This window comes from Acomys russatus, chromosome 16 (assembly GCF_903995435.1).
Source record: "Acomys russatus chromosome 16, mAcoRus1.1, whole genome shotgun sequence".
NCBI lineage: Eukaryota > Metazoa > Chordata > Mammalia > Rodentia > Muridae > Acomys > Acomys russatus.
In genome coordinates this window covers 42,767,421-42,776,130 of record NC_067152.1, presented here as the reverse complement: position 1 = coordinate 42,776,130, position 8,710 = coordinate 42,767,421, and the positions used below count along the sequence as shown (strand labels likewise).

The 8,710-nt window shown below is 51.5% G+C and overlaps 1 non-coding gene across 1 annotated transcript; it reads right to left on the bottom strand.

The window, feature by feature from the left end:
- Window positions 1-1,300: 1,300 nt before the first annotated feature.
- LOC127200888 (small Cajal body-specific RNA 16) lies at window positions 1,301-1,487 on the bottom strand. The gene has a single exon (XR_007832108.1). It is a non-coding gene; the product is annotated as a small Cajal body-specific RNA 16 (non-coding RNA).
- Between the last annotated feature and the right edge of the window lie 7,223 nt (window positions 1,488-8,710).

The following is an 8,710-nucleotide window of genomic DNA, read 5'->3' as shown; positions in this document are numbered from 1 at the left end:
AGCCATGTCCTCAGGCTAGCACACATGTGCCTCCAGCCAAATCTGCACCTCCCTCACAGGGCACACTCCCTGTGTGCGCAGCGTCTTTGCTGTTGTCCAACATTACTTGTTGACGGCTACCTTGACAGGTGCTACATGCCTTAGCACGCAGGACCTCAGACATAGTAAGGACATGCTCTCTCACAGAGCCACACTCTAGCCAGGCCCAATGACAGAGAAGCACCGTGATGTGCCTTAACTACTGCAGATCCCTGTCACCACCTGACCCTCTAGTGTGGTAACCACTGGCCCCACGTGGCCACTTAGAATACAAATTCCAGTCCCTCAACCACATTGCAGAGTCAGCCACACAGGCCCGTGCTTGCTCAGGGGAACTATCTCTGTCATCTGTTTTTGTTTGGGTCCTACTGTTGTCTAATCCAGAGATGTCTGAAATCACAAATGTATGCGCATCTCTGTTTAAAACTCCAAGAGGACCTGCCCAGTGCACACAAAGCCCTTGGTTTGATCCCCAGGTGTGGCAGAGGGTGCCTGTAACCCAGCATCCAGAGACAGAGAAAGGAGGATAACCTCAGCTACATGAGTTCAAGGGCAGCCTGGGCTAAATGAGACCCTATCCTAAAGGGGGGTGGGGCTGGTGCTGCAGCAACCACTCAGCAGTTAAGAGCATTTGCTGCTCTCATAGAGGACCTGGGTTCAGTTCCCAGCATCCACACCAGGGGCTCACAATCTGTAATGACACTACCAGGCAATCTGGTACCCTCTTGTGACCCCTGGAGGCACCAGGCAAACATTCATAAATTTAAAAAAAGGGTCTTAAAAACCAAAACAAGGGCTGGAGAGATGGCTCAGTGGTTAAGAGCGCCGCCTGCTCTTCCAGAGGTCATGAGTTCAATTCCCAACAACCACATGTGATCTGGTGCCCTCTTCTGCAGATAAAGCACTCATATGCAATAAATAAAATAAACAAATCTTTAAAAAACAAAACCTGAGCCAGGCATGGTGGCGCATGCCTTTAATCCCAGCACTTGGGTGGCAGAGGCAGGCGGATCGCTGTGAGTTTGAGGTCAGCCTGGTCTACAAAGCAAGTCCAGGACAGCCAAGGCTACACAGAGAAACCCTGTCTCAAAAAGAAAAACAAAACACAAAAGAAAAACAAACAAATAAACCAACAAAAAACCTACAATGAGGGGCTGGAGTAATGGATCAAATATTTACTTTGAAGTTAACAAAGCACAGCAGGCGCTGCAGAGTTCCGAGGGGTCCCGAGCGGCCCTCGGTCTCCACAGCGTCAGCAGGGGCCTGTTTGCAGTACCATACATGAGCACCAAACTGCTGCTAGGATGTTCACACCTGTTACTGCACATTCTAAGCCCAGGGAAGATGCTCCCCTGGGAGTTTACTTTAGGTCAAGGTTGGGCTGTCTGGTACAAGGCTGCACCCACCTCCGGTAGGTTCAACCACACAGGAGCCTTTCCCCAGACCGTCCGCCTTAGGACACTGTGTACCTGCAGGCTTGGACATACCTGGGCCGCTCAGGCTTCCTGAAAGGCAGTGGAAACTCTCCTCAGAGGAGGAAGGAGTTATTGCTTGGGTTCGTCCAGTCGCTGGGGGCTGTAGATTTCATTTTCTGGGTGGGAAAACAAAATAGGAATACAATTCAGTTTTAAGCAGATGGCCTCGTGTGGTGCTCGCGCACTGAAGAAGTCTGCCCTGTGAGCATACACAGGGGGAGGAGGTCCCCCTCGGTCACAGGCATAGGGGAGGGGAGTAGCGGGAAAGCGGGAGGGAGGGCGGAGTGGGTGGATACAAGGATGGGAGGATACAAGGGATGGGATACCAATTGAGGTGTAATGTGAATAAATTAATAAAATATATATTTAAAAAATTAAAGACTTAAAAACAGAAGCCTGTGCACCGCCGGAGGGGCGGCCCGGGCACAGCGCCTTTCTGCACCCCCCGCCCCGCCCATCCCGCGGCTGCACGCGAGCCTGTGGGGTCAGCCTCCTCCCGTGGGAGTCCCGGGAGCGGCTTCTCAAGCCCCGGGAACGGTTTCTGGAGCCCTGACTGGAGGTTCCAGCGCGCTTCCGTGCCGCGCTACACAGACTACGTCCCCCTCAGCATGAAGCACGCGGGCCGGTTCTTCTCCGCGGGCGGAAGCAGCTCCGCAAATGCACTTCCGGCCGGAAGTGAAGACTTACCATCGAGACTGCGGCTAGACGGTCGCTCTAGCCTTTGGGTCATCCAAGGCTACCTTAAAGGGGCCGCGGTTTAGCCGCGCTCTGACGGCCAGAGCTCCCCCGGGGTGTCGGACCTTGTGGACGCCGGCACAAGCGGGAGAGACTTCCTACCCCTGAGCGCCAGGAGCTGGCCACTGGCCCTTTACCACTCGCGCAGCCCTGTGCAGGACATTGGGCCAATGGTGCAGGCCAAAACACTGAAGTTCCAGAGGGGTCAAGTGACTTTCCCAAGTCCAGCCAGCCCGCCCGGTTGTGGCAAAGCCCGTAGAAACCTAGCTGGTCCTGCTGCAAATCCGTAACGCTCCATTACAGTATGAACCCATCGGTGGCATCAATTGATGCGTCGCTGGAGTCAGCACCCTCTTCATCCGATGGCTCGCCAAAGCTGCACTCTCTTTATCCTGGAATCTAGCCTTCAACAACCGCTCCTGAGGAACATCGCACTGGGGTCCATCAAAGGGTTTGACTCTGTAATGTGGCATCTCTAGGCTAAAACCCTCAGTCCCCAAAGTGGCATCCAAGACCCGCACACAGTACCAGGTTTCAGTCGTCCCAAGGTGTTGCCAGGGTTCAAGTAGCAAATTCCACGGAGATTTTGATACAAATCACCCCAGGGCAAAGTCAGTGCTGTGCAGTAAATTCCTATTAAACATTCCGCCCTGGAGGGAAGCTTGACAAAGCGCACCAGGGAGGGTCCTGAAGACTCAGAAAATAACTCGTAAGTCTCAAAAAGTCCCGCGACACTTAACAAATTTACAGGGCCCTCCTCCCTAAAGTTATGTAGAGTGGAACCCAGGGCGGGCGCCTTTAATCCCAGCACTCTGGAGGCAGAGGCAGGCGGATCTCAGTTAGTTTGAGGCCAGCCAGGACAGCCAAAGATACACAGAAAAATTCTACCTCGGCAAACAAAAACAAAACAAAAGTAATTAACAAAGCTCAACAACACAAACAGGTTTGAGATCGGCAGCCTGCACCGGGCTCTTTGTGACTCTGTGTCCTCCAGCCTCCTGTGTCCAATCAGTAAGCGATCCCGAGGGACAGAATTTTCCCTCACTGTGTTGCCCAGACTGGCTGAGAACTGCTGGGCTGAACCGAATCTCTTGTCTGAACCTCCCAAGTAGCTGAGACTACAGGTGCCCCGTGGTGGATCGGCCATGGATGGGCCGAACTGTTTCAGCCACGTGGAGACAGAGACAATTCCACAGCCTCGTGCGCCCTCTGGTGGCATCTCTGAGTACTGCAATCTGCCACACCTTGTCGGTGAGGTCAAAACCGGACCAGACCCCAGTCTTGGCCTTGGGACCTGCTTCAACCTCCTTAGGCAAAACAAGCAAACAAACAAAAAACCCAACCCACCACATGCCCCAGGAATGCATTAAACAACCAACCGAGAGGTGTATTAGAAAGAAGAATTTGTAGACTTTACTAGCTTAGGAGGAGGGAAAAGTTTGAAGATTTCAAGCCGCTGGGTTTGAAGGTGGAGGAAGGTGCTGGCAGCTCAGGCGGAAAGAGGCAACAGGGCAGCCATCACAGCTAGCTGCAAGGAGTTTGGCAAGTTGAGCCTTTTAACTGGGAGTTTCTTCCAGCTGAAGTCACGCCAGAGTCACCCCAAGAGAGTGGCTCAAAATATCCTGCTGGGCTCGAGGGGAATTCCCAAGAAAAGAGACTTAAGTGCGAGGGTGGACAGGCCAAAGCACTCTCGAGGGGAGCTTAAGTGTGAACCAGGGTTCTCTAGGGGGAAAGGCTGATAAAATGGACACACACACACACACACGGACACACACACTACCACCACCACCACTACATGGGGATTGATTATAGTGCCTTACAGGCTTTGGTCAAGCAATGGCTATTTTCTGGCGGACAGGCCACAGTTGTTCAGTCCGTGAGGCTGGACCTCTCAGCTGTTCGTCAGTATACATTGGAATCCTGAGGAAGTAGGGATGCCTCAGCGACAGGATAGATGAACATGCCAGTGCCATCGAGGGCAAGCAAGCAAAGAGCGAAAGCTTCCTTCATTCGAGTCATTTTATGTGGGCTGCCACCAGGAGGTGTGGCCCAGGTTTAACGTGGGTCTTTCCACCTCAAAAGATCCAATTCCCCCGCACACCCCACCCCCTCCAAAATCCCTCACAGGTGTGTCTAGCTGCTTGGATTTTAATTGGTTTCAGTCACAGTCAAGCTGGCAACAAGAAAGAGGTGGCCCGGTCCAGGTGTGCCCGTAAGCAGTGGCAGGACTGCAGGGTTTACACGGGAGTGTGAGGGATTCAGGCTGGTGGTGTGCCTCCGGCAGTAGGCTGTAGATTCCCAAGCGAGCAGAAATGAGCTCCTATTTCCAGAAGGGGAGGGACAGTTGCAAGTGTCAGTGTCTCTGATGCAGATGATGCAGAGTGCTCATCGCAGGCAGCTGGGGTGGGGGTTGGGTGGAGGGGGAGGGGGGCTTTCAGGGGGCCCTGAGGTGCAGAGCTCTCAGGGGGTGGTCTACAGGAGGGCGGGCAGCCTCTTGCGTGTTTCCGCAGAATGTCACTGCTGTCTGATAAAGGCCTCTGCACCTGCGCTGGGGACCTCACAGAGGGGATGACCCAGGGCCTCATAGGTTCAGTCACTGATTCTGGATCCTTGCTACCTGTCTGTGCAGGAGCTTGCACCACTGGGACAGGGGAGGGGAGGGGAGGAGACTCCTTTCATCTTGTTTTTTATTATTTATTTATTTGGTTTTGGAATGGAACCTGGGGTCTTTTGCATTTGAAGCAACCACTTGTTTTTCTGTTTGTTTGTTTTTTGTTTTTTGCTTTTCCTCCCCATGACTGTGTAGCCCTGGAACTCACTCTGTAGACCAGGCTGGCCTCAAACTCAAAGATTCACCTGCCTCCACCTCCTGAGTGCTGGGGTTAAAGGCCTGTGCCACCGCCACCGCCACCGCCACCGCCACCACCACTACCACCTGCAGAAACAAGCTGTTTTGTAATGAGTTGCATTCCTGAACCTTCTGCTCATCTTTTAAAAACCTAAAGTAGGCAAGACCCGGTGTGGTGGGATAGGCCTTTAGTCCCAGCACTCGGGAGGCAGAGACAGGCAGATTGCTGTGAGTTCAAGGCCAGTCTGGTCTACAAAGCAAGTCCAGGACAGCCAAGGCTATCACAGAGAAACCCTGTCTCAAAACAACAACAACAAAACCAAGAAACAAAACAAAAATTTAAAATAGGCAGATGAGGGCTGGAGAGATGGCTCAGTGGTTAAGAGCACCACCTGCTCTTCCAGAGGTCCTGAGTTCAATTCCCAGCAACCACATGGTGGCTCACAACCATCTATAATGTAATCTGATGCCCTCTTCTGCAGATAAAGCATTCATATGCAATAAATAAAATAAATAAATCTTTAAAAAAAAAAATAGGCAGATGAGATGGCTCCACAGGTAAAGGTGCTTGCTGCCAAGACCAATGACTGGAGTTCGATCCCCAGAGACCCGCCTGATGGAAAGAGAGAAACTCCAACCTCCCCACGTATGCTATGGCATGAGTGCTCACACATTCTCTCTCTTTAAATAATTAACACGTTTCCATCTTCTCCAAGACAGGGTCTCTCAACCTGGAGCTCACTGACTCACCTGGACTAGCCAGTGAGCCCCACACATCCTCCTGTCTCCACCACTGAGGTGCTGGGTCTACAGGCTGTGGTGACTTGAATAAAAATGGCCCCCATAGGCTCATGTATTTGAATGTTTGGGTCCCAGTTGATGGAACTGTTTAGGAAGGATTAGGAGGCATGGCCTTGTTGGAGGAGGTGTGTCACTGGGTTGAGGTTTCAAAAGCTCCCACCAGGTCTCTCCTCTCTCTGTCTCTCTCTCTCTGCCTCTCTGTCTCTGTCTCTCTCTTTGTCTCTCTCTTTCTCTCTCTCTGTGCGCCTCCATCTTGCAGATCAGATGTGAACTCTCAGTTAGTGCTCCAGCACCACGCCTGCCTGCCTGCCTGCTACTTTGTCCCTCACCACAGTGGTCATGGACTCACCTTCTGAAACAGTAAGCAAGACCCCAGTCAAATGCTTTCTTTCATAAGTTGCCTTGATCATAGTGCCTCTTCACAGCTGTAGACTGTGTAGCTAAGACACAGGCTCATACCCCACCACGCCCTGATTTTTACAGGGGTGCGAGGGGTCTGAACTCAGGTCTTCATGCTTGCCTCTGGCTTCCACATGCATGTGCACAGAAATGCATGAATCCCCACACATGTGTGTATGCACGTGGGTACAGGTGCCCTCTGCTGGACACGGGGGCACACACCTGTGATCCCAGGCACTTAGAAGGCTGAAACGCAAGTTCAAGGACAGCCCTTGCAATTTCCTGAGACCCCCGAGTCGGAAAGCCTAGCTTAACATAGAATGCTTTCCTAACGTGCTTGAAGTCCCAGGTTCAATTCCTGGTGCCCACAGATGTCATCCCCTGGGAGGGTCCTGTGGAAGGAGAGGCCTTTGGAACCCTCTTTCCGTGGTGAGGTGCCCCACCATTTTTCATCATCTGTATGAAGCTTGTCCCTTCAGGGGTCACTTGGTGGTGCCAACGACTGCCAACTCAGAGGTGTCGTGAGGAGGGGAAAGGATGGAGACACAGGGCAGGGCCTGTCTGTCCAGGCTGCATGGACCCCCAGTTGTGTGACACTGAGGCCCACCTGCCACTCTGAGAGGCTCTTCTTGGGCATCTTTGATGGTGCTGTGTCTCTGAAATAGCTTCATTATTTTTAGTCTTTTGTTTCTCTCTCTTTTTTTTTTTTTTTTTTTTTTTTTCTTTCTTTTGTTTCTCTTTAAGCATTTTTTTTTTTTTTTTAATCACCACCTTGTCAAATTTCCTGAGTTTTGTCGACATTTTGACTGGACCTGCATCACATTTTTACATCATTCATCATTTATTGGAGCTGACATTTCTATAACGGTGAGTCTTTTCTTCCAGGCCTGAGTGTAGAGCACCTCTATTCACTTAAATCCCTCAGCAATGTATTTATGGCCTTTTCCCATATGGGCGTGGCAGGGTTTTACTGTATTTAATTTTGTCTCATTATTAATGGACTTTTTTTTTTCCTGTGTGTAGCCTTGGCCATCCTTGACTCACTTTGTAGACCAGGCTGGCCTCAAACCCACAGCAATCCGCCTGCCTCTGCCTCCCGAATGAGTGCTGGGATTAAAGGCATGGGCCATCAGGCTCAACTCTAATGAACTCTTTTTTAAGTTAATATTTTTGTTTGCTGAAGTTAGAGAGATGGCCCAGTAATTAAAAGCACTTACTGCTCTTCTAGAAGACGCAGGTTAGGTTCCCAGCACCCACACAGTGGCTCACAGCCCTCTGTAATGCCAGCTTCAGAGGGCTTCGTTCTCAGCTATTTAGTTGTTGGTCCTCCTGCTCACCTCTTATGTCCTGGAACTTACTATGTAGACCAGGCTGGCCTCAAACTCACTGAGATCCTCCTGCCTCTGCCTCCTGAGTGCTGGAATTATAGGTGTGTGCCACTGCCCCCCTCCTGAGCTTTAGCTGTCACCTTGACAACGACCTGAGAAGGGAGTTTCAACTGAGGGAGTGCTCAGCGCTGATTGACAGTGGGTGTGTCTACAGGATTGTTTTGCTTGCTAGTTGATGCCGAAGGGCCCGGCCCAGCCCACCATGGGTGGCTCCAGTCCCTCGGCAGGTGGTATCAGGCAGGGTACGAGAAAGCTCGCTGCTCGCCTTTAATCCCAGCACTCAGGAGGCAGAGGCAGGTGGATCTCTGTGAGTTCAAGGCCAGCCTGGTCTACAAAGCGAGTCTAGGACAGCCAAGGCTACACAGGGAAACCCTGTCTCAAAAACCAAACAAAAAAAGAACGCTCACTCAGCAGCGTGCCTCCGTCGCTGCCGCTGGACTTTCTGGCATGAGTTGCCTGGTCAGAGCCGATGCTGTGTGGACTAGCAAGCAGGCTTGCCTTTAGGCTCCTGCTTGGCTTCCCGCCATGACTTCTCTCAACAAGGAACTGTGACCTACAAAGCCTAAGCCAAATCTCCCCCTAAATTACTGCAGGTCATGGTGTTTGTCATAGTAACAGGATGTGACTAGGAGATCAGCTGCACAGTGGTGGCAGAGAGCTAGATGGAGCCTGGCTCCTGGGATGATGCTAAGAGAGGGGTCTTCCAGACCACCCCTCTGCCAGCACCCTTTCAGAGTTTGGGAGTTAAGGCCCAGCTAAGGCCCCACCTCCACACCTGCTTAAAACGCAAATTAAGTCCCAGGCACTAAAGGAGACTAGTTCTTGCACATAGCTTTCTCCCCTTTGAGAACATCACAATATTTACCCTGAACTCATGCCAGGATTAGAACAGTTTGGCTTTTCGTGTTGACATCTACCACACAAATGGAGCTAATTTGGGCATCAAGGAGGGAGGTGTCTCCTGAGGGAGCTTCATTTAGTACCTGACAGAAGTCAGGTCACATGGTGACACAACAGTGAACTCA